Source organism: Triticum urartu, chromosome 7A, assembly GCF_056163025.1.
Source record: "Triticum urartu cultivar PI428250 chromosome 7A, HENAU_Tu73, whole genome shotgun sequence".
NCBI lineage: Eukaryota > Viridiplantae > Streptophyta > Magnoliopsida > Poales > Poaceae > Triticum > Triticum urartu.
Genome location: NC_141879.1, coordinates 215,425,505 through 215,449,786, shown reverse-complemented (window position 1 = coordinate 215,449,786; position 24,282 = coordinate 215,425,505). Strand labels below are relative to the sequence as shown.

The following is a 24,282-nucleotide window of genomic DNA, read 5'->3' as shown; positions in this document are numbered from 1 at the left end:
CTTTATGGGCAAACTCAAGGGAAAATCCAAGAAGCACTTTGTTGCTCTCTTCAAACAACTTGGTGAAGCCAATGACATGATCGAGGCTCACGAAGACACCATCTCTAAGATGGAAGGGCATAGTCGTGACTATGCCGATGAGATTTCGGATCTTTCCAATGCTCTTGAGGAAGAGCGTGGTCTTCGTTTGGCTCTTGAGGAGTCACACAATGTTGATCATGCTAAGTTAAAGAAAGATTATGATCATGTCCTCATTGTTTCTCGTGTGCTAAATTCCGAGAAGGCCAAACTTGGGGTTGATCTTGCTAGACTCAAAGAGGAGTTTGATATACTTGACAAGGCCCACAAGGCCTTGAAGGGTATTCACGCTAGTCTCAAGGAGTCTCATGATCAACTCCAAGTGAAGCTAACTAAGGAGAAAGCAACTTTTCCTCATATGGTTTTAATTGATAATGCAAATGCTACTAACCCGTGTTGTGAGCATATACATCTTGTTGAGGAAAATGCGAAGTGGAAGGAGCAACTTGAGAGAGGTCTTGCGACTTGCATACAAGGCAAGAAGAACCTCAACGATCTCTTGATCAACCAAAAGGGAGGTGTGGCCAAGGAAGGGGTTGGGTACGTGCCCGACTCCAAGAACAAGAAGAAGAATGACAAGACCAAACGACCTCCTCCCCTCATGCAAACCTTTGTGAGGGAGGGAGAGAGTGCCCCCGAGGAGAAGAAGAAGAACAATGTCAAGAAGGGCAATGCCACCCCTCTCAACAAAGCCGGCGATTTTAACCCTTCTTATGTGTTATGTCGTGCTAGTGATGGGCATGTTTATGCCAAATTTGTTGGTTCTCTTCATGAATACATTGAACGGTCTATTTGGGTTCCAAAAACCCTTGTTACTAACATCAAAGGACCCATTACAAAATGGGTACCTAAAACCAAGCATTGATCTCTTGTAGGTGTTTGCTTCCGGTGGGGGATCATGGTTGCTCGATAGCGGAGCTACAAATCATATGACTGGAAACAAGGACTTGGTGGTGGACGTGCACAAGGTTCCATCTATGCCCACCAATGTCGAGTGGGGTGACGCCTCATCTTCTAAGGTATTGGGACTTGGCAAGTTGGTCATCTCTCATGATCTCACGATCGAGAAGGTCATGCTTGTTGAGTCCCTTGCATACAATTTACTTTCCGTTTGTCAACTTGCTATCATGGGCTTTGCCACTTTCTTTGATATCGATATCGTGGCCCTCTTGTGGAGCAAGACTCTTAAAGTAGCTTTTGTTGGGCATGTCGAGAACGGTCTATATGTGATTAACTTTTCGGAGCGACCCACTAAGACCGCGACATGCCTAATGGCTAAAGTTGATGTGGGATGGCTTTGGCATCGCCGTTTAGCCCATGTCAATATGAGATCTTTGCAAAGTCTCCTCAAGGGGGACCATGTCCGTGGACTAACGAATGTTAGTTTTGCTAAAGATCGTGCTTGAAGTGCCTGTATCGAAGGAAAGCTACATGAGAAGGCTCACCCTCCCACTACTATCATTTATTCAAAGAGGCCTTTGGAGCTCCTTCACATGGATCTCTTTGGGCCTCCATCCTTCGATAGTCTTGGAGGTAGGAAGTATTGCTTGGTGATTGTGGATGACTACTCAAGGTACACGTGGGTGTAATTCTTCAAGAGGAAGAGCGAGACTCAACAAACCGTCATTGACTTTGCAAATGAAGCACAACGTTAACACAATGCAAATATCTTGACAATAAGAAGTGACAACGGCACCGAGTTCAAGAACTACACCTTGGATGAGTTTCTTAGTGACGAGGGAATCAAGCATCAATATTCCGCACCCTACATCCCTCAACAAAACGGTGTTGCAGAGAGGAAGAACCGGACGTTGATGGATGCGGCAAGGACCATGATGGCGGAGTTCAAGTCTCCGTACAACTTTTGGGCCGAAGCCATCAACACCGCGTGTCATGCATCAAATCGGCTCTACCTCCTCAAGGGCTTGAACAAGACTCCATATGAGATACTCACCGATAACAAGCCCAACCTCAAGTACTTCCGGGTATTCGGGTGTAAGTGTTTCATTCTCAAGAAAGGTGTTCGGTTGTCTAAATTTGAGGCTAGAGCTTATGAGGGCATATTTGTTGGTTATGCTACAAACTATCATGCTTACCGTGTCCTCAATAAATCCACGGGACTTATTGAGGAGACGTGTAACGTGGAGTTTGATGAGAATAACGGCTCCCAAGTGGAGCAAAGTGGCACTTGTGATGTAGGTGATGAAATTCCTCCTCAAGCCATAAGAAGAATGGGTGTTGGTTTTATCCTACCCATTGAGGAACCCCTTGTGGCTGAAGGAGAAGGACAATGCTCCACTCAAGTGGAGCCATCACCAACCCAAGGCCCACACGCTTCCGAAGAACAAAGTGAAGGCCCTCAACCTCATGAACAAGACCAAGGGCATGATCATACTCAAGACGGTGTGGACACACCAAGTGATGCCCAAGGTCAAGTTCTCTCCCCCGAGCAAGTTCAAGATCAAGAACAAGTTCATGACAGCGCTCAAGATGATCAAGTAACCGCTCCTCAACTCACCACCGAGGAGGAATTAGAGCGTCGTGCCGCCAAGGTTGCTTCCAAGCTCTCCACCAAGGATCATCTCATGACGAATGTGCTTGGAAGCTTAAGAAAGGGGGTAAGCACTCGTAGACAATTAGCAAATTGTTGTGAGCATCACGCGTTTGTCTCTTGTGTGGAACCCCACAAGGTTTATGAGGCGCTAGAAGATCCGGATTGGCTCAATGCCATGCATGAAGAACTCAACAACTTCGAGCGCAACAAAATGTGGAGATTGGTGCTAAGACCGACCGGAAATCACAGTGTCATAGGAACCAAGTGGATATTTAAGAACAAGCAAGATGCCTATGGGATCATCATTCGCAACAAGGCTCGTTTGGTAGCACAAGACTACTCCCAAGTCGAGGGTATCGACTATGGTGAAACCTTTGCTCCCGTTGCTCGTCTTGAATCCATTCGCATGTTGATTGCATATGCTTCTCATCATAACTTTAAGTTACAACAAATGGATGTGAAGAGTGCTTTTCTTAATGGTCCCATTAATGAATTGGTTTACGTCAAGCAACCCCCCGGGTTCGAGGATCCCTACTTTCCCGATCATGTGTATCAACTCGATAAGGCACTCTATGGCCTTAAACAAGCCCCACGTGCGTGGTATGACCACCTTACCGAGTTGTTACAAGACCGTGGTTTTGAAGTTGGGCTAATCGACCCCACTCTTTTTACTAAGAAGGTCAAAGGGGAGTTGTTTGTGTGCCAATTATATGTTGATGATATTATCTTTGGTTCTCCTAACAAAGCTTTCAATGAGGAATTTGCCGCTCTCATGACCTCAAAGTTCGAGATGTCCTCCATGGGAGGGTTGAAGTTCTTTCTAGGGTTCGAAGTGAAGCAAAGAAGAGAAGGAACCTTCATCAATCAATCCAAATACACTCAAGACATGTTCAAGAGATTCAAGCTAAGTGACGTCAAGCCGGCTTCCACTCCAATGCCCACCAAGTGCCAACTTGACTTAGATCCCAATGGTAAAGTGGTGGATCAAAAGGTATATCGTTCCATGATTGGATCCTTGCTTTACCTTTATGCATCTAGACAGGACATCATGTTGAGTGTGGGAATTTGTGCACGCTTTCAAGCCACACCTAAGGAAAGTCACTATGTGGCGGTCAAACGAATCTTTTGATATTTGGCTCATACCCCAAACTTTGGCTTATGGTACCCAAGAGGATCAAACTTCAAGCTTGTAGGGTACTCGGATTCCGATTGGGCGGGAGACAAAGTGGATAGGAAGTCCACTTCCGGAGGGTGCCAATTCCTTGGTTGCTCTTTGGTAAGTTGGTCTTCCAAAAAGCAAAGTTGTGTGTCTCTCTCGTCCACCAAAGCGGAGTATGTGGCGGCCGGTAGTTGTTGTGCACAACTCTTATGGATGAGGCAAACTTTAAAGGATTACGGTGTCACTTGTGACAAAGTGCCTCTTTGGTGTGACAATGGAAGTGCCATCAAGATCTCTCTCAACCCGGTGCAACACTTCAAGACGAAGCATATTGAGATCCGGTATCACTTCATCCGGGATCACATTAGGCGAGGAGAGATCGAGCTCAACTACGTCAACACTCATGATAACCTTGCAGATATCTTCACGAAGCCCTTGGATGAAGCAAGATTTCGCGAGTTAAGGCATGAGCTAAATATCATCGATTCGAGCAATGTTGCTTGAACCCTTGCACACCCCACCATACTCAACGTGTTGTCCTATTTAGATGTAGGCATGGACATAGGGGGAGTGATGTTCTCTCAATGAACTCTCTCTCCCCCCATTATGCATAAATCAATCAAGTCTTTCACATTAGCCATGTTTGATGGTACTTGTGCTTCAAAGACGAGTTTTGGTCATGGACCCAAGGATAATTATTCACGGTGCCATACCAATTGACTCAAACATAGGTGGCTACGGCCACCGCCCTCTCTTTTGGAGAGGTGGTGTCTTTCTGGTTTTGTGTGTTGCGTGGTCTTGTGGTGTCGTGTTGGCTCGGAGTGGTTTGTGCAAAGATCCAGTTTTTCGTGCGCTCGAAACGTGCATCTTCTTGAGCCCACGGTACTACCGCGTCTGGGCGCGGTACTACCGCTTTGGGAGGCACGATACTACCGCGCCACAGCACGGTACTACCGCTCTGGTGCGGTACTTCGGAAGTACCGTGCCGTGCGGTACTACCGTGTCTGGGCACGGTACTACCGCGCCGTCAAGGGCGCGTGGGGGTTATGACTCGGGCAGGGGAGTTCCAACTCCCCATACCCATTCATTGTCTCTCTCTCCACGTCTCTCCCTCTCAAGAACGGCGCCGGAGGCCCTCGCCGGATCTCTGTCTCCGGCCACTCTCCTCGGATTCCGACCGGTGGGATCGTTCCCCACCACTTCCTCTTGCCATGGACCAAGGTTTTTCCCCAAATCCCTCTTTTTCTTGGCTGTTCTCTTGCTTCTAGGTTTTTGGGGAGAAACTTGTCGTTCTTGAGATTTTAGGCCAAATCTATGCAAGAGTAGGATGTAGGAGAGTGGTGATGCGTAGAAAACATACTTGATATGCTGTCTTGTGGTAGCTTTGTCCAACCGTAGTACCGCCGTGGTTTCGCGGGCTTTTTCAGATTTGAACCTGTTCAGATCTGACGCGTTGCGGTACTACCGTGCCCAATGTGCGGTACTACCGCTCTTGCGGTACTACCGCCCGTCAGGTGCGGTACTACCGTACCGTGCGGTACTACCGTTCTGCAGATGCGGTACTACTGCGCCGGCCGCGGCGCTAAGGTCGTACTACCGCTCCTACACCCGGTACTACCATGATCTTGCACGGTACTACCGCGTCTAAGAGCCGTACTACTATCTTAGCTCCGCATCACTTGGCAGTACTACCGTAGGGATCAAATCTCTCTCTAGGCATTTATCATGTGTCCTTTCTGCTTATTTCACTTGCGTTGTTGTGGTCTTTGCATTAACCTCTCTTGGCTGTTGTGGGTGTTTTTGCGTTCTGTGTCTCAGGTGGTGGCTCTCGCCGTTCCAATCCCAGTCGTGACACTGGCTCCAAGCGTCTGCGCAACCCCCAAGATGAAGCCCCAGAGGGCTCCAATGCCCCCAAGCGCAATGTCAAGACCACTGCCAGCAAGCAAAAGGAACCGGCTAAGGGCATGGACGAGATTTCAACCACTGAGTATGTCGAGCGCCAGAAGATCAATCCCTATGTGAATCCTCGGGCTATCCTCAGAGGCACCGAGTTGTTCTGGACCAAGCAACAGGCTCTCATCTATCTGGATGTGATCAAGAACAAGCATAATACCTTCGTGGATGTCAAGTGGATAGACATGCATCACCTGCGGAAGGACAAGTTTCGTGACTATTTTGGAGAGGCTCTAGACTTGGTGGAGCAGTTTGCTATTGAGCCGGTGATCTCCTTTCACCTTGACTATGACCCTGAGCTCATCTGTCAGTTCTTTGCCTCAGTGTACTTTCATCCCGGGGAGGAGCGGAGGATGACCTGGATGACCAATGGCCGTCAGCTGTCTGCTACATGGAAAGAGTTCATGGATCTGCTGCACATTCCTGATGACGAGCTTCACACCCCCGTTGGCGTTCGCCCCCATGCCAACTCTGAGTCTGCCAACAAGAACCAGCTTCAGCCCTTCCTTGTTGAGAAGGTACTCCCCAATGGCAAGTCATCTTGGGTGTTAAACTCCTTTCTGGATATCATGCATCGCATCTTCCGCAACACTCTGTTCCCACGCATTGGCGACAAGGACAAGGTACATGCATATCTAGTGGACATGTTGCTCTTGTGTGCAGAGGCACGTTCTTCTCAGACTCAGCCACTTGATGTCTCACACATCATGTGGTGTGAGCTTCGGTTTGCGGTGTTCACTCGCAAGGTACCTATCTATGGACCGTACCTGTTTCTACTGCTCTCCACCACTTGGGAGAAGACGTATCCAGGTGATGAGTTCCTTGCTCCAGACTGGATTCGCCATGAGTCCATCAGCCTCCGCGTCAAGCCCAACTGGGCCAACACCACTACCCGTGCTGAGGCATCTTCTGCTAGGAGGGCTGCTGGTGAGGGGGAGGCTGCTGCTGCTGAGACTATTGCTGAGGACCGTGCTGCTAGGTCCACCACTTCTTCCTCTGAGCCGTCATGGGCCAAGAAGCTGAAGGACAAGATGAAGACTCTCTTCTGCATGCAGGCGAAGGGACAGTACAGGGCTCATGTGGCTGACAAGGAGAGTCGCCGCCGTGACAAGAAGGTGATGAGGCTCTTTGGAAAGGATGTGTCTGGCGGGTCTGAGGACGTCATCACACCTGAGGCTGCCTGGATGTCAAAGCAGGGCTACAAGTGGACCAGTTCAGAGGATGACCTCGAGGAGACTATCCCCGCCGCTGAGTCTGACGAGGAGCACGAGGAGCAGTGGGACGACTTCTCTGCCTGAGCCACCCCGTGTGTGTAGGTGTCCTCTCTGCCTTTTTGGCGTCTCGATGCCAAAGGGGGAGAGAGTGTAGGGATTTGCGTTGTGTCGTGTTTGGTGTGTTTGTTTGCTTTGTCGTTTGGACCTCGTTTGCTTTTGTTTGGTTTGTGCCTTCGAGACCTATCCTCCATATGGTGTAAGACATATGCACTCTATCTATCTTAGTTATCTCTTGTTTGTACTATCTTGTCTAGTGATAGATATGCCTTGTCTCTATAATATAGGGGGAGCTCTGTTCCTAGTATTCGTGCTCATCTAGGTGGCACATATTTAGGGGGAGCCCGTCTATATTATAGAGAGAGGGGTTTGCATTTACTTAATAGTATTTTCTTTGTGCAAATCCCGTTTTGTCATCAATCCACCAAAAAGGGGGAGATTATAAGGACATATTTATCCCTAAGTGTTTTGGTGATTGATGACAACGCATTTGCGGACTAATCGTGTGCCATGAGTATTCCAGACACTTCTTTGCTAGGCACAAGACGATTGGGTGCCCCTCAAAGACTGACGAAGACGGCGTCTTTTCTACGTTTCTTTTTGGTGGATTTGAGTCGTAGGAAAGCCGTACTATTAAGAGGGGGGCTGCGTTGGAAAGGTTTGGGTGGAATCATCACGTACACGTCTCCTTTTATCCCCTCCTTCTTCCTTGGAGCTTCCTCCGTTTTCCTGCCTCCTGTGACTGGCTGCTGTTGTGGTTGCGGTAGTATTGCTCCTAGATCAACGGTAGTACCGTAGGCATCCACGGTAGTACCGCGCGGTGGCGCGGTAGTACCGCTGGTGCCCACGGTAGTACCGCTCCCCTGGAGCCGCACTACCGCTGCCCACCAGGCTAGTGCCGCCCCTTTGTGGTAGTAGGAGCGGATGTAATTTTTTACATCCGCACCTGCCGCGGTAGTACCGCTTTCACCGTGCGGTAGTACCGTGCTATGCGGTCAGGCAGTAGTACCGCCCCTCGGCAGTACTACTGTGTCGGGTTTTTGCTACTTCCGTTTTTTTGCGGAAGTAGGCACGGAAGTTTCCCTTCCCCCTGGCTGGGACTTTTGCCTTGCGGTAGTACCGCATGGGGGGCGCGGTAGTACCGCGCGTGCGGAAGTACCGCCCCCAGCTTCTGTGCGTCTGTTTCTGTGCTGGGGTCGCGGCAGTACCGTGGGTCGGTACGGTAGTACCGCACAGCCGTGCGGTAGTACCGCTTGGTTGCAAGCAGTAGTACCGCGCGGCCTTGCGGTAGTACCGCTGGCCAGGCGTGGTAGTACCGCTGGCCGCGGGCTGGTTGGTGGGTAACGGTTGGATCTTTTCCACACACTATATAAGGGGTCTCCTTCTTCCCCGTTGACTTACCTCTTCCACCATTAAAGCTCCATTATTGCTCCAAGCTCCATTTTCGCCCGATCTCACTCCCTAGCCAACCAAACTTGTTGATTTGCTCGGGAGTGGTTGAGGAGGCCACGATCTACACTTCCACCAAGAGATATTTGATTCCCTCATACTAATCCCTTGCGGATCTTGTTACTCTTGGGTGTTTGAACATCCTAGACGGTTGAGGTCACCGCGAAGCCATAGTCCATTGTGGTGAAGCTTCGTGGTGTAGTTGGGAGCCTCCAATTGAGTTGTGGAGATTGCCCCAACCTCGTTTGTAAAGGTTCGGTCGCCGCCTCCAAGGGCACCAATAGTGGAATCATGGCATCTCGCATTGTGTGAGGGCGTGAGGAGATTACGGTGGCCCTAGTGGCTTCTTGGGGAGCATTGTGCCTCCACACCGCTCCAACGGAGACGTACTTCCTCTCAAAGGGAAGGAACTTCGGCAACACATCCTCGTCTCCACCGTCTCCACTCTTGGTTATCTCATGCCTTTACTTGTGAAGCTTATTTGTTTCATATATCTTGCTTGCTTGTGTTCCTATTCGTGTTGCATCATATAGGTTGCTCATCTAGTTGCATATCTAGACAACCTACTTTGATGCAAAGTTTAAATTGCTAAAGAAAAGCTAAAAATTGTTAGTTGCCTATTCACCCCCCTCTAATCAACCATATCGATCCTTTGATTCGGGTAAGCAGAGATGTTGTCCTGCAGAACATCTTCTGAGGAACACACCTATATGAATTTGACTGTTAACGTCACAGTCTGTGAGAATTGGGTGTTCTCTAATAAATTCATGAAAGGCCCTGGAGTATGACGTATACGCTCCACCCGCGGGGAAGCCTTGCGGCAGCCCAGTATCGGTCAAGAATTTGTGTGAAACTAGTTTCACAGAAAACTTGTAGTTCAAGGCATAGTCCACTATTCAAGTTGTGATCTAGTGTAGCATAAATTTCTAAGTGGAAGTTCAACTTCACAGTCTCCACTAAGCACCGATATATAAAACAATGTTTTGGAACTAAATGATGAGATGTGCCAATGAGACTTTGTGGGGGATTGTTGGAATTTTGCTAGTAGGCCTTTGGCCCAAAGCCCAACTAAAATTCTCAAATTCTCTTGGCCCATTCATGCACACATGTGAGTGGAGTGAGTGAGGCTAAAGTTTAGTCACACCCCAGAAGTTGAGAGAGAGTTGCACCTCTTTATAAGGTGAGCTCTTCTACCACTTGTATGAGCATGAGAAGAGGAGACCTACACGCGCGCTCCTCCTCCTCGCTCGCCTCGCCACGCCACGCCTCGTCATGACGCGCCGCGCCGCGGGTTGCGAGATTGAGCCGAGCCGAGGACAGAGCTATGCACGTTGTCTATATATTTACTGCATGGGAAAATTAATGAGTCATTAATTAATAATTAACGGACACGTTAATTACTGAACCGTTTCCGATTCTTTTGGATCGTGACGACTCGGACGTGGGGTTTACTCCCACGACCTACCCGGCCCGCACTATATAGTCAGGCAGACGTCTATCCTAGCCGCCGCCGCTTCGTATGGTTTCTCACCACCGTTCCAGATCATTGCGCCGCTAAGCAAGTCTTCTCCATCCCTCCTTCCGGCGTGCATTGCGAGAAGGGACAACAGGCCTCCGGAACCCCGCCTCTCGTGATCCTGTACGGGAGAGGGGCGATCAGGTTTTTGGGGAGCGCACTCGCGCGACTGCTGGCAGCGACGACTTCGCGAACGACGACTTCTTCCCCGACCTCGGCAACCTCGTCCTCGACGACATGGGCGACAACGTCAACGCCGGCGGTGCTGCACCCGCTGCACCGTATGTGATTCTATCCTTCCTATTCGAGATCGTGGTAGAATTCATGCTTCTAGTATGTGCCCTAGATGTGATATGTTCATCTGCTATGCTAGTTCGCATGATTAGTTTAATCTCTGCTGCTGTGGTCATGATTTATCTTCTGTTTATTCGGATTAAATCTCGTAGTAATTTGCTCATATTTCCAACACAAAAAGCACGAGCAAAGTGTCAACAAGGTGCAGCATCACATCCATGGTTTCAGGGGCCCTAGCGAGCTCCCTTCTATACCACCGTGGTGTCGTCCTCCCCTTGCACTGAGCTGTGACAGTGTACTTGATGTAGAAAAGGAAGTGGGGCACACCGTTGTGGGATGTGGACTGCAGTGTCCCATCCACCCAGTCACAGCTGCTTCGTCGGCGGACACGGCAACGCTCACGTGAATCCAAAACCCACAAAACATCAATGGTGGACTGCACGCCGTGCTGCGCGAACCACTCACGAGCGAGCTGCACAGCTACAGACCGTGAGCCGCACATGCCGCTCAGGAGAACTCCATGGCGCAGCTGAGCGAGGAGCTCCTGGAACCGCATCCACAACTGCCGGCGCGAGGTGGAGGTTGTGGGGCGTCGGGCCAGCGTCGGTCCAATGGCGTGGGAGCTCGGGATGGGGATGAGAGGGAGGGGGAAGTGGGGCAGCGGGGTGGCACCGTCGTCGGAGCGACGGTGAAAGGTCGGGGCAGGCATGGGGTGGGAGGCGCCGGGGCGGCGCAAGCCCCGACCGGCGGCCCACGGGAGGTCGCCCGGGACGGGATGGCGCGCATCTAGGCGGCGGCGGCTGCTCGGATCCAGGCGGCGGCGGCTGCGCGGATCCAGGCGGCGGTGGATCTCACGAGGTCGCTGGGGGCAGGGCGGCGTGGATCTCATGTGATAGCCGAGGAGGAAGATGGCAACTATTAAGGAGGAAGGGGAAGCTAGAGGGATTGGTGGGGCGGTGCCGGCCGTGAGTTGCCATGGCGCGCTGGAAGCTCGGGATGGGCGGCGCCGATGGGATGGGATCGGGGCAGTGGGGGTAGGTGGGCGTAGGGAGGGGGAGGTGGGGGATAAGTAGTTTTTTCCTCTGTTCGGTTCATGGGCAACCTAGATTCGAGTGTTATCAGAATAAGAGTGTTTTGGCAGAATAAGGTCTTAAGGGTGTTATCATAATAGACCCATCCTATATATCTATCCTTTAAACCAGAGGATGTACTTGATTCCAGAAAAATATCTATCCTTTAAACCAAAGGAGTGCTTCAAACTAACAACAGGACATAATATCCCTTAAGACCTTATTATACACACAAACCTCTTATTCTGCTAACACTTCCGTGCTACTCAAGACACCTACCCGGACCGCACAGCAACACGAGAAAACTGCATTAAGCCAACCCTCGCACCCCACTTTCTACCCCGCAGCAACCACCCCTCGTTGCCCACCTTCCCCACCACGACCGCCCCCCGGCGCCCCACCAACCCCACCCCTCCGGCAACCCACCGCTCCCCACTCCCGCGGCGCGCCACCACCCCATCCCTCTGGCGCGCCACCACCTCCTAGCCCTGCGGCAGGCCACCACCCACCCCTCCGACGCGCCACCACCTCCCAGCCTCGCGGCGCCCCACCATCCCACCCCCGCGGCGCCCCACCAACCCACCAACTCCGGCGCCCCTCCTCCAACCTCCCTTTGTCGCCCCGATGCGCCTCCCTCAATGCCTCCCCTGCGACTGATCCGGCTGGATCCAGCCCCGCCGCCCCTAACCACCTTCCTCCCTAGGCCGGGCCGCAACCGGCGCCACCGTTGCACCCCACTCCGCCGGGCAAGCCTCACCCCCGCCGCTACCTTCCTCCCGCACACTGATCTGGCCCCTGGAAACCAATTCCCTCCCCCCGCTCCGTTGCCTCGACGACAGATCTGAGCGAAGCTGGCCCCGCCGCGCCATAAGAAGAAGGGATCGGGCAGCAGCCGCCGTTGACCCCCGCATGCTCCCTCGCCGATGGCCCTGATCCGTTCATTCACGGTGCCTCGCGACCCTCAGGTCGCCGGGATCGAGGAGGCTGCCCCGCATCGGCGCCTCTCCGCGCATCTTCGGCCGTCCAACCTCGCGCCCCGACGGCCTCCTACAAGCACGGCTCGGGCCTCCTGCTCGCAAGTGCCTCAAGTGGCCGTGGACGCCGGCCACCGTCGGAGCCCCCGCGCCTGTAGCCACGTGATCCAGCCGGATCCCCTCATCCTCGTCCTCGGGTTGTGCGGCGACCTCCACTTCACCGGCACTCGACGACAGGGCAGTGCGGGCGGCAACGCCATGTAGTTCGCCATGCGCCCACGGTGGCGACACTGTGTAGTTGGCCACGCTGCCATTTGCAGCTCGCTGGAGGGACAGAGGAGGTGCAGCGTGCGGATTTGTAGTTCAGTGGGTGGGAGTTTCGGTGCGTTTTGTTTTCTCTTCTCCTAAAATTGAAATTTCTGACGCCCCCCAATCTCACCTCATGGCATTATCAATATAGTGCATTTCTGAAGTAGGAGAGGGAGTCAACTGCATAGCTGCTCTTGTGAGGTAGTGGAATTGGTCTTACAATTTACTTTGAGGAAAAAGGCGAAGTACAGTGCCACCGAAGAGGATAGGGAACATGTGGTGCATAGAAGACTTTTAAGTATTCTAATGCTTTTTTTTTTGACGGTAAGTATTCTAATGCTTATGCAAAGCTTTGTTGTTTAGAGCAAAATTGGCCGTCAATATGGATAAGGTTATTGGGTAAATAAATAGGGACTGTCTACTTTACAGCCGGATGAAAACCAATTGGAGTTCAGTCGTTTTTTTCAACCAACTACAACTTGACAAGAGTTCCTGTCCACTAACAGTATCAAGTCTCTTCCTTATAACAACGTCATGAGGCCCAAATACAAAAGCGTAAGGAAGACTACAGTAAAAGCGAACACCTGAACTAAACTAGGAAGTGCAGCCACTGACACTATTCTCACATGTAAAAAAATGAAGTTACTGAAACGACCAGTCTAATTTACACTATGGAATAATCACATGTCAGGTGCCCTCCCTAAATCACCTCTGTCCCTGATGCTTCTGTCAAGTACATCAATCCAACTGCAGCATTCCCTCATATCAACATGATGTTTATGAATCCTTAATTTTCTGTTACAAGTTACAAAAAAAGGAGAACATAAAATAGTTCAGAGACTGCAGCCGGTAGACAATGGAAGCACTTCTAACAGCTAGTAGACACTAGAAGCACATCTAAATCATAATTGCATCGAACTTTACAGAGAAAATGAGTTTTGTATACCATATCTAGCCATGTGCATATGACTACCAGATCTTGTAACTCATGCAAAAGACTATAGTGAAAAACAACTACCCTCATTTATGAAGGTAGAAAGAGAAGACATGAAATGCTTCTCCAAATTGAAAGAAAGAAACAAAGACAAGTGTACATCAGGAAACATATTACATTAAGATTACAGGGAAAATAAAACTACTAAAGAACTGCAAATCATATATATTTCAAACAGGAATGGCAAAGAGAAGCAGAAATTATACTGATAAATGTAGCAGAAATATAAGATCTCAGTACAGGAAACTATCACATAGTTGGACTGTAAGCAAAGTAAAGCGGAAACAGTAAATCATTTTAGTCCAGTAACAATTACAGGAAAAAAGGAACAACTACAGTAAACTTTGAAGATAAAAACGTAACCATCACACATGATGAACTGAACTCACACATTTAAGTCACTCTGAAACAATACATTCGGAGTTGAATTACAGTAGAAGACAGTTTTACAGTTTTTTTTTGAAACGGAGGCAAAAGATTTGCCTCTTCAATTAAATAAGGAAGAGTAGAGTTTAGAATTTTACAACGCACTCACAAATAAGCGACATGACAATTACTCGTACAATATGATGTTCCCTAGCTTTCTTGCGCCAGCAGTAACCCAAAGTTTAGCATCTTCTAAAATGTTGGTTAGGAGGACCGGTGGTGGTGCGCTTTTTTGGCGGAATACTCGGGCGTTTCTCTCATTCCAAATGGTCGAAGAAACAAGCATGGTGAGGGAAGCCATTGCGTGGCGGTGAGGGTTGCGGTCGTCGGTTCTTTTTTGCCACCACTCAGTGACGGTTGCTTCTAACTGCCAACCGAAGGTGTCCATGTGCGTGAGCCCAAGCCTGTGGATGATTGATCTCCAGAGCCTAAGCGTGTAACGACACTTGACAAAGAGGTGTATCCTCGTTTCTTGTTCTCTTTTGCAAAGCAGGCAAGGGCCACAGTTTGGCCAACCTCGCTTCTCCAGACGATCGGCAGTCCAAATCCTATCTTGCAAAGCCAACCAAGTAAAGAATTGAACCTTTGGAGGTGCCCAAGCCTTCCACACCATGCGGTCCATGGGGGACAGAGTTAGGCCTAAAAATTGCGCTTTGTAGGTGGTGCTCGCCGTGTAGATCCCATTGTTCGCATGCTTCCAGATGATGTTGTCTGCGGCTTGCTCATTGAGGTGGAAGTCTTGCACAAGCATCCAAAGGTTAAAGAATTCCGAAATGTGGTTGACGGAGATGGCAGTGTCATGCTTGATCTTGAGGATCCAAGCGTTCCCCTTCAGAGCCTCACGCACCTTCCAATTCTTTCTCTTCGGTGCCTCATAGATTAGAGGTGCAATGTCCTTGGGCTTGCGCCCCAGGAGCCAAGGGGAGTCCCAAAAAGGTGTTTTGTCGCCGTCGCCGACAGTGATAGTCGTAGATGCATAGAAGAACTGGAGGTCCTCTTCAGTGCAGGGGTTGTCAGAGCCAACACATAATCTGCGGGGCTCCTTCCATTCGTACCATAGCCAACGAAGCCGCAACGCCCGTGCAAACTTGTCGGTATCGAGCACCCCAAGGCCACCATAATCTTTTGGTCTGCACACCATTTTCCAGTTGACCTTGCATTTGGCTCCCGTGGTCTTCTCCGCACCCGACCAAAGGAAGGCCCTCTCAATCTTGTTGAGTGTATCCAGAATGCCCTGCGGTACAATGAGAGGCATGATAGAGAAAACTGCTTGGGAGGAGATGACGGACTTGACGAGGGTCGTGCGTCCGATAGCAGTGATGTTTTGGCCATCCCAAGTGGTTAATTTTCTGGCTGCCTTGTCCACCAGGTATTGGAAATCCACCATCTTTAGCTGCCAAACCGAGAGAGGTAAGCCTAGGTATTTCACCGGGAAGGAAGCACGGATCACCGGCATATTCCGAAGAATGCGCTCAAGGTCGAGATGGTTGCAACGAATTGGCACGACTGAGCTTTTTTGGAAGTTGGTGCAGAGGCCCGTCACATCACCAAAGCCTCGTAAGATCGCAGCTAGGTTGTCAATGTCCCTCTTGATGGGTGCCACAAAGACCACAGCATCATCCGCATACAGGGAGGTTCTCATCACAGCTCCCCGGCCACGAAGCTTATGGAGGAGCCCTTTCCGCGTGGCGAGGTCCAATATCTTATGCAAAGGGTCAATCGCAAGGACAAATAGGAGGGGGGAAAGGGGGTCCCCCTGCCTGAACCCACTCCCGTGCCTGATCGGAGGGCCGGGCACCCCGTTTAGCATGATTCTCGATGAAGCTGAGGAAAGAAGTGCCGCAATCCATGCCCGAAATTTAGGCGGGAACCCTAGCCGTTGCAGGAGCTCAAGAAAGTATCCCCACTTGACCGAATCAAAGGCCTTCTTTATGTCAAGCTTGAGAAGGAGGGCAGAGGTTCTCCTCTTGTGTAGGCGCCGGGCGAAATTCCGAACGTACATGAAATTGTCATGGAAGCTTCTTCCCTTGATGAAGGCGCTTTGAGCGTTGGAGACAAGTTCATCCATGTGGGGAGCAAGCCTGAGTGAGAGAACTTTGGCAATGATTTTGGCGATGGCATGAATAAGGCTAATGGGTCTGTAGTCAGGAATGCCTTCTGCACCATCCTTTTTCGGTAGGAGGATAACATTGGCGGAGTTGACCCACTGCAAATTGGAGGTGTGCAATGAGTCGAAACGCTGCACAACCCTCATGACTGTATGCTTGATGATTCCCCAACATTTCTTGAAAAACATCCCCGTGAAGCCATCCGGTCCAGGCGCCTTATCACTAGGCATCTCTTTAATGGCAATCCAGACCTCGTCTTCTGTGATGCTATCATCAAGGTCTTGCAAATCATGAGGCTCGGTGCCAAGCTCCTCCCAATTGAAATCTTTGTTGCTCGTACCTCTCCCCATAACCTTAGAGAAGTGGTCATGTATGATCTTCTCTTTTTCTTCATGCTCGATCACCCAGCCATTATCGTGTTTAATCCGGTGAATGTGTTTTTTTCGTCTGCGGGCATTAATACGCCGATGGAAGAACTTGGTGTTGGCATCCCCGTACCTCAAGTTGGTAATCCTAGCACATTGACTTTTTCTGGCCCGTTCAAGCATAGCCAAGCTAATCACCCTGCGCTTGAGCCTAGAGTGAAGGTCACGCTCCTCCGGGGATAGAGATCTTTGCTCTTGTGCGGTATCTAACCGGAGGATGACGAGAAGTGCTGCATGAAGTTGTATGCTAGCATTGGAGAATAGCTTCTTGCTCCACTCAGACAGACGGAGCGCTATTTTTTTTAGTTTACTGTGCAAAATGAGGAACGGCTCTGTGTGGCTCACGCGCTCGCCCCACGCCTTTTGGACCACTTCGTTGAAACCGGGCAGAGATACCCAAAAGTTCTCGAATTTGAAGGACCGTGGTCTCCTAGGCCCCTTGGCATCGGCAAGCAGAAGAGGGCAGTGGTCGGAGAGGGAAGACGATAGGGCATGCAACACATGTGTGTTGAAGGTCGTGTCCCACTCGGCGTTACAGAAAAAGGAGTCTAGCTTGCACAGAGTTGGGTTGTCCCGCTCATTACTCCAAGTGAAGCGCCTGTTCTGAAGGTGAATTTCCTTGAGTTCACACGATTGCAGGGTTGCGCGGAATCGGTTGATTCTACTCTGATTTACATTTCTTTTGTTTTTGTCACACGCCCGGTAGATTTGGTTGAAGTCCCCAACGGCGAGCCAGGCAAGGCCCGACAAAGGCTTGTGGGAGGCAAGCTCAGCGAAGAAGGAATCTTTGCTCGCGGAGTCAGTGGGACCGTAGACGGTTGTTAACTTGAAGTACACACCGGTTGCGCGGATTCGGACCTTGCCAGAGAGGCAGAAGGCCGAAATTGTGATGTTAGTGATCTCGAGAATGCTGTCATCCCACAACAGAAGAATCCCTCCCCTGGTTCCCGTCGCCGGGCGCTGCGCAAATTTTTTGAGTCTGTTACCACCCAGGGAGGAGGCGACAAACATATCTATATTATCAAACTTTGTCTCTTGTAAACACACAATTTGGCACGATGAGGTCGCAATTGTTGCACTCACAGTAGCCCTCCTATCCGGGCAATTGTTGCACTCACAGTTGCACTCACGGAGCGTGTTGACGGGTTGCATTGTCATGGAGCACAACGAACATCACGTTGTTTAGTACAGAAGCCGAAAGAGAGCAAAACAGCATGGCCATGAAGACACTTCCCAGAGGCAAGAAAGCACTGGAGGGAAACTACCCAAAAGCATAAGCACATACTGAAGACATAACCCACCCGCACTACACGGACGGCACAAGCACCATCCAACCACATACAAGGTAGTTTGCTTAACATCTGAAACTAAAACAGCCCTTACGAACTAGCATGGCGTTCAGGCCGCTGACGGCTGCGATCCTTGGTTGTCCTGAGCCGCAACACCATCTTGGGCCAACTCCAGAGCCCCGGCGCCGCCATGATCAATTAGGGCATCTTCGATGTCGTTGACGGACGAGTCATCGAGGTGGAAGAACTCTCTCATTGCCAGAATCACTTCAGGGGCTAGCTGCTCCTTGAACTTGGCCGTGAACTCGTCAAGAATGGCTTCAGTCACGTCCTCTCCATTTTTGGTGATTCCCATCGTCCAGCAAACGAGCTTCTCTGCAGCCTTAACTGCCATGGCCACAGCAGGGGTGCCGGACCGCTTGACCTTTTGCAGGGTGAGGCCACCTCTGGTAGAAATCTTGACACCGGCCAGGGTCTTTCGGCGAGCCACTGGTGGCCTGGGAGGGGGTGACTCAGGTGTGGCAAGGACGCCCATCTGTCGCTCCACGAAGATTGACGTGAGGGCATCAGTGGAGACGCCAACCGCACCATCACGCACAGGTGAAGGGGTACGACGCAGGGGGCCGACGCATGCGAGCGGCGGTGTGGGCGACGATTGGAACCCCGGGGGCCTCGAGGGTGACACCAGAGGCCGAGCGAGCGTTGTGGGAGAGCAGAGCTCGCTCATGGCATGGTTTGCAGCGACCAGCGTCAGAGGGGAGGACCTGGCCTCGGCGCGCTTGGATATGGGGCTCGGCGGCAGCACTGTTGTTGGAGAAAGAGGGGATGACGCCGGTGGAGTTCTCTCCTCCAGAGAGCGGCGCCTGGAGGCCCGTGGCGAAGCCTGGCGCGATGGACTACGCCCACGAGCCTCAATGAGCCCCGGCTCATGCGTGCCCAGGAGCTCGAGGGCGCGAACCGGCTCATCACTGCCCGAGCCCGATCCCCGCAGAATGGCCGCACACGCCAGAGGGGTGGCCACAACAGCAGCGTTGGTGCTGTCATGGCGGCGTCCACCGGACCTGTCTCTGGTGCGGTCTTGGCCCCCCTCGCGCTGGCGCTCACGCGGGTTGCGGGAAAGCGAGCGTCGGACCCTGGCGCCCTAGCCTTCCCGAGGGCGACCTCCTTCACGTCCGCGCCTTCTGTCGCGGTCGCCGTCGTCTTCGCGTCTGTCCGCACGGCGCTCAGCGCACCCCTGAGCTGGACGGCGCTCTCGCGGAACAAAGGTGCCATCGACCACCTTCCTGTACCAGGTGAACTCATGCACGTCTGGTGGCGGTGGGTTGTCGTCGTCGTCGCCGGCCTTGGAGTGGTCCTCGTGGAGGTCGAGGTGGATGAGGACGCAATGGCGGAGGCCCCGCCGACCACGGCGGCGGTGACCGCGGGCCGGAAGTGTGAGCCACTTAACCTTGGGGATGGCGTTGGGGTTCGCCGTCCAAGCCCAGAGCGCCAGGTCTCTGGTGTCCTCCTTGCGAAGCGACCGCTGCTCGATGTAGTCAAGCGAGCATCCGCAGCCGATGAGGAAGGTGGCTATGTAGTTGTTCCAGCCGTGGAGAGGGACACCTTCCAAGCAGAGGCGAACATGATGGAGCTGGTCTTCGTTGTCTGCATGAGCCTCGAGCCTCCACTCTCGCACGTAGATGCGGTGGCCGGTGCCCCGAAGGTGGCCGCGGGACACGGCGTCGGCGCAGTGGTGTTGGTACACGAAGCAAACAAGGAACTGCTCGGGGTAGTGCTTGACCACCTCGACGTCGGCCAGTCTTGCGCCCAGCTCCGTGGCGAGCTCAACCGCCACCTGCTGGCAGGGAATGTCCTGCCGCGCTCCATCGAGCCATGCGACGACACAGTTGGTGGAGAGGATGGCTGCGTCGGCCTGCATCTCCGGCGTCGCCGGGACAACCACGAAGTCTTCCTCCGGCCTGAGCGCAGGGTCGCCAGGGCATGGCACCTCGGGGTCGCCACGGCATGGCATCGTGGCTGGGCCGGCGTGAAGCTGCAGCAGGGGAGGCGGGCAAGGGATCTCCCAGCCCCGGCCAGGACGAGGCGGCACCTCTTGACAAGCAGTAGATGATACAGGGCGGGGGAGCGGAGGAGGAGGCACAGCAGGGCCGTCGAGGGAGCTTAATGGCTTCCAGTTGTTGCTGCAACCACGCGACTTGTGCCCATTTTGAAGGCAGCGGGAGCAGCGGATGGGATCCCTGCACAGCTCAGCACGGTGACCCCGGTGTAGGCATCGGCAGCAGCGGCCAAGGAGCCATCGAGGGATGGGCGCCAGCTTGAATGCAGGGGCAAGGGCGGCCAAAGCCGGGCGGCGCGGGCCTTTGGTTGACACGACGAGCTGCCAGCCGCCGGTCACATCGGCATCGCGCCCTGCGCCCGTCCTCGCCATCGGCATTGAAGGCACGGCAGGAGCTGAGGGTGAGGAGGCCAGCTGCCGCGCATCCTCGCAGTTATGGCCGCCACCTAGATCTTGAATGCTCGAGACCGCAGCAGCAGGAACGGCACGCCCCGGACCTGGCCTTGCCTGGCACGACGACGTCGCGACCGGCTGCGAGACGGGGACGAACTCCACGGAAGAGGTCGAACCACCCCGGCCTGCCGGCGGGATTGGATCTGACGAGGTTGGGGCTGTCGAGCACAGCTACAGCGTGGGACGGCCAGGGGCGCCAGCAGGGCCACCGACAGGCGGCGGAGGAAGGGGCATGAACCAGGAGGCGAAGCCCAGGTCCGAGCAGGGAGGCGCAGCTGGCGTCGGCGGCGCGGGAGGGGCGCGCGTCCGCCATTCTCCTGTTGTGCTCTTGTGGACGAGACCCCGTTTGGGATTGCTACAGCTCCTAGTTTTGCAGTTTAAATTACACTGTATTTTACAGTAGATTTACAGTAGAATTGCAGTGTAAAATACAGTATAAACACAGTACAATTAGAATGTAATTTACAAATACAATTACGATGTTTTAAATACAATAGAGTAAATTCAAAGTGTGATTTACACTGTAATTTCAGAAGATTTACAGTATAATTTATAGTAGATTTACAATGGAATTTACATTGTAACAAATATAGTAGAATTGCAGTGTAACAAGTAGATTAATCGTGTGATCTGCAGTGTAATTTGAATAGATTTACAGTCTAATTTATAGTAGAAATACAACTACAGTAGAAATGTTGTGAGTTTTACAGTGCAATTGCAAAAGATTTACAATGTAATATACAATCTAATTACATCACAAATATAGTGCAATATACATAGAACTACTATAATTCCCAGTGACATTTGACATTAAATTTACAGAGGAAAAAGCAGTAGTATTATAGTGCAAATGACAGTTGAATTACAGTATAATTGCAGTTGGATTACAATGTGATCTACAGTGAACCAACATTGAAAACTGCTGTAATTCCACCGTAAATGGCCCTGAAAATTTCAACAACTCCCTCTCCCAAACAACATAAACAAGCACTAGCTGAACCAATAACTGAAAGAACACAAAACTGAAAAGCATAGACAACCACCTAGAAAATATGGAATGTAAAGGGTTGCCTGCTCATATGAAATGTATACTTAGCAAGCTCACAGGCAGAGACAAGTGCTTTTTAGTTCAAAATACTACATGCCAAACACTCGTAAGAGGAGAGGATCACATTTACACTGCAGCCACATAGACAAAAACTGCTTCTTAAGCACTACTAGTATTTCAAAACTCATTGCAAGCACACATCAATCGAAACAAGCAAGCCGCCAAAAAGCTCACGCTTCCAGTACATCACACAAAAAATCCAATACGAACCAGTGTAAAAATCACCGATAAGATAAGTAAATACAGTACCATGGCAGTAAGAGTTTACAGAGTAAAACCACAAAAGAATTACGGCGTGACTACACTGAGATTTACACTGTAAAAATCCACTTGGAATCAACTAATACATTGCAAAATGCACTAAGAATTACAGTGTAAATCCACTGACGAATTACACTGTAAAAATCATCTAAATACAGTCCAAAAACACTAGGAAATACACTGTAAATCAAGTGAGACTTACACTGTAAATCCACTAAAGAATTGCATTACAAGAGCACTCAAGAATTACAGTGTCTGTCCACTGAAGATTACGCTGTAAAAACCACTAGCAAATGCAGTATTACATTTGTGAATCCACTAAGAAAGTGCACTAGAAATTACAGTGTAAATCCACTGAAAAATTACGCTGTAAAAATCAACTAAATACAGTCGAAAAAGCACTAGGAATTACACTGTAAATTAACTGAGACTTACACTGTAACTCCACTAACGAATTACAAGATCAATCAAGAATTACAGTGCCGATCCACTGAAAATTACGTTGTAAAAACAACTATTACATTTTGTAAATCCACTGAGAATTACACTGTAAAAGCCACTAAAAATCCAGTAAGAACTACAGTGTATTTCCAAAATAGAATTACAGTGTAAATCCACTAAGAAAATACACTGTAATTCCACTAAGGATTACAGTGCAAATCCACTGAAAAATACACAGTAAATCCACTAATGCAATGTAAATCAGCAAAGAATTACAGTAAAAAATGCAGTGTAAATTGACTTACAAAACACTAAAATTACACTAACAAATAGCCAAAGCAATCCCCCATTAAACCAGGCAATCAGGACATGGACAATCTATAGCAATCTCATAGTGATGGATAGGCAATGAAACAATACATACAAACCTACATCAGCAAACGGCACAGGGTATATAAAACACTAGAGAATCCAGCGTGTTCCAGGGGATTGAACTCACTGAACATGATTTCAGCGTGTCCAAATTGAAATACCTAGCTGCAAGGGAAAATCCAGGCGCATATCAACCAGCCGAATTCACCAGATTCAATGACAGTAAACAACGCAAACCACATACATCTAAACTAGCTACAGGGGAAATACCACACTCAACAGACGAAAGGGGATAGATCTAACCATAAAACAGTACATACAACTAACAACAGGAAGGAGGATCATGCCAAAACTGACGAACATACCAAATCACAGGATCAGGCCAGAAATGCCGGCGGGGGAAAATTGGGGGCCAGGTGGGTGCGGTGCCCGAGAGATGCTGCAGATTTCCGTGCGGGGACAGCCAGGGGGCAGCTGGAGGAAGAACGTCGGACGCCTGACGACCACCCTAGTGAACTAAGCCGCCGGATAGGAGAGCTCCAAGTCGCCATGGACCCCTCTCTCCCTCTCTCTCGACTCTGTTCGGTTGCGTGTGGGAAATGACAAAGGGAACGAGAGAGTGGAAGGGACAAAGGCCGCGGTAGCGATGGAATCTCAGGACAGAGATCGAACGGCTCAGAAAACGGATGAAAGCCAATTATTTTCATCCGGATGAAAAATAGCGATTCCGAATAAATATGTGGTTTATGTGGATGGTTGGACACGGTGCCTCGCGGTCCGCTGGCTTGGGGTTTGCAGTGTAGTCTCCTGTCGGTTTTGAGTCCGAAGAAAACAACAAGTTTGGTGATTTCTCTTCTGTAGCTCCGAAGAAAACCACGAGGGGTACACTTTTTTATGCAATTCACTTGTACTATGTATAAGCTCACTTTCGAAAAAATTATATATACTAGGCAGCGTGGTGTGCAGCTTGTTGCAGCTCAGCGTGCAACTCGTTGCGGCTTGGATTGCAGCTCGGTATGCTGCGACATGTAGTTCGCTCACGTGGGCGCACCGTTCGTGGTGCAACTTGTCGTGCGCCCACAGCATGCAGTACGGGCGGTGACACAGTGCAGTTTGTCATGTTCATCCCGCTGCAGTGGAGTTCAAAATGTGCAATTCTATTCAAATTACACTAACACCTTTATTAAATGTGTAGTTTGCCAGGGATATAATACCATTTTGGAGGGTTTTTTTTTCTATTTTAGATTTTGCTGCTACAAATGCAAGTGTGCACTTCAACTTATCTATGTCTCCAACGTGGTTCATTACATTTTGGTTGTGTGTATAGTGTTGTTTGCTGCTGGGTTGCTCTGATGCATTACACACCTGTGGTTTAGTTAACTATATTTTATAGGAGAAACGAACACACCAACGTTGTTTGGTTGTGCAGTGTGATGCATGGGTGTATGAAGTTGTAATGTGAAAATTTGGGAAATTGCAGCCCATTAGCCCTTTGTATGAAGTGCAATTTGTTTTGTGTGTCTCAAAATCTAGTCGACTACATTAACACTTGCAGTGCGATTTGTCCTCTGATGTGGTTCACTTTTGAGAGTGACGCTGCTCACTTACGCTCAACATGAAAGTGCTAAAATTTTAGTGAAACAATAAGATAGTAATGTGGTTCACTTTGATATATGTCGCGGTTCATTTTCCCTCCTCTCTGCGGTCCACTCGTCCGAAAAA

At 50.5% G+C, this 24,282-nt stretch overlaps 1 long non-coding RNA gene across 1 annotated transcript; it reads right to left on the bottom strand.

Annotated features, from left to right (window-relative positions):
• Window positions 1–22,214: 22,214 nt before the first annotated feature.
• Window positions 22,215–24,039, bottom strand: LOC125518837 (uncharacterized). Its single transcript, XR_015612255.1, has 2 exons — window positions 22,926–24,039; window positions 22,215–22,725 (listed from the first exon to the last, which is right to left on the bottom strand). It is a non-coding gene; the product is annotated as an uncharacterized LOC125518837 (long non-coding RNA).
• Between the last annotated feature and the right edge of the window lie 243 nt (window positions 24,040–24,282).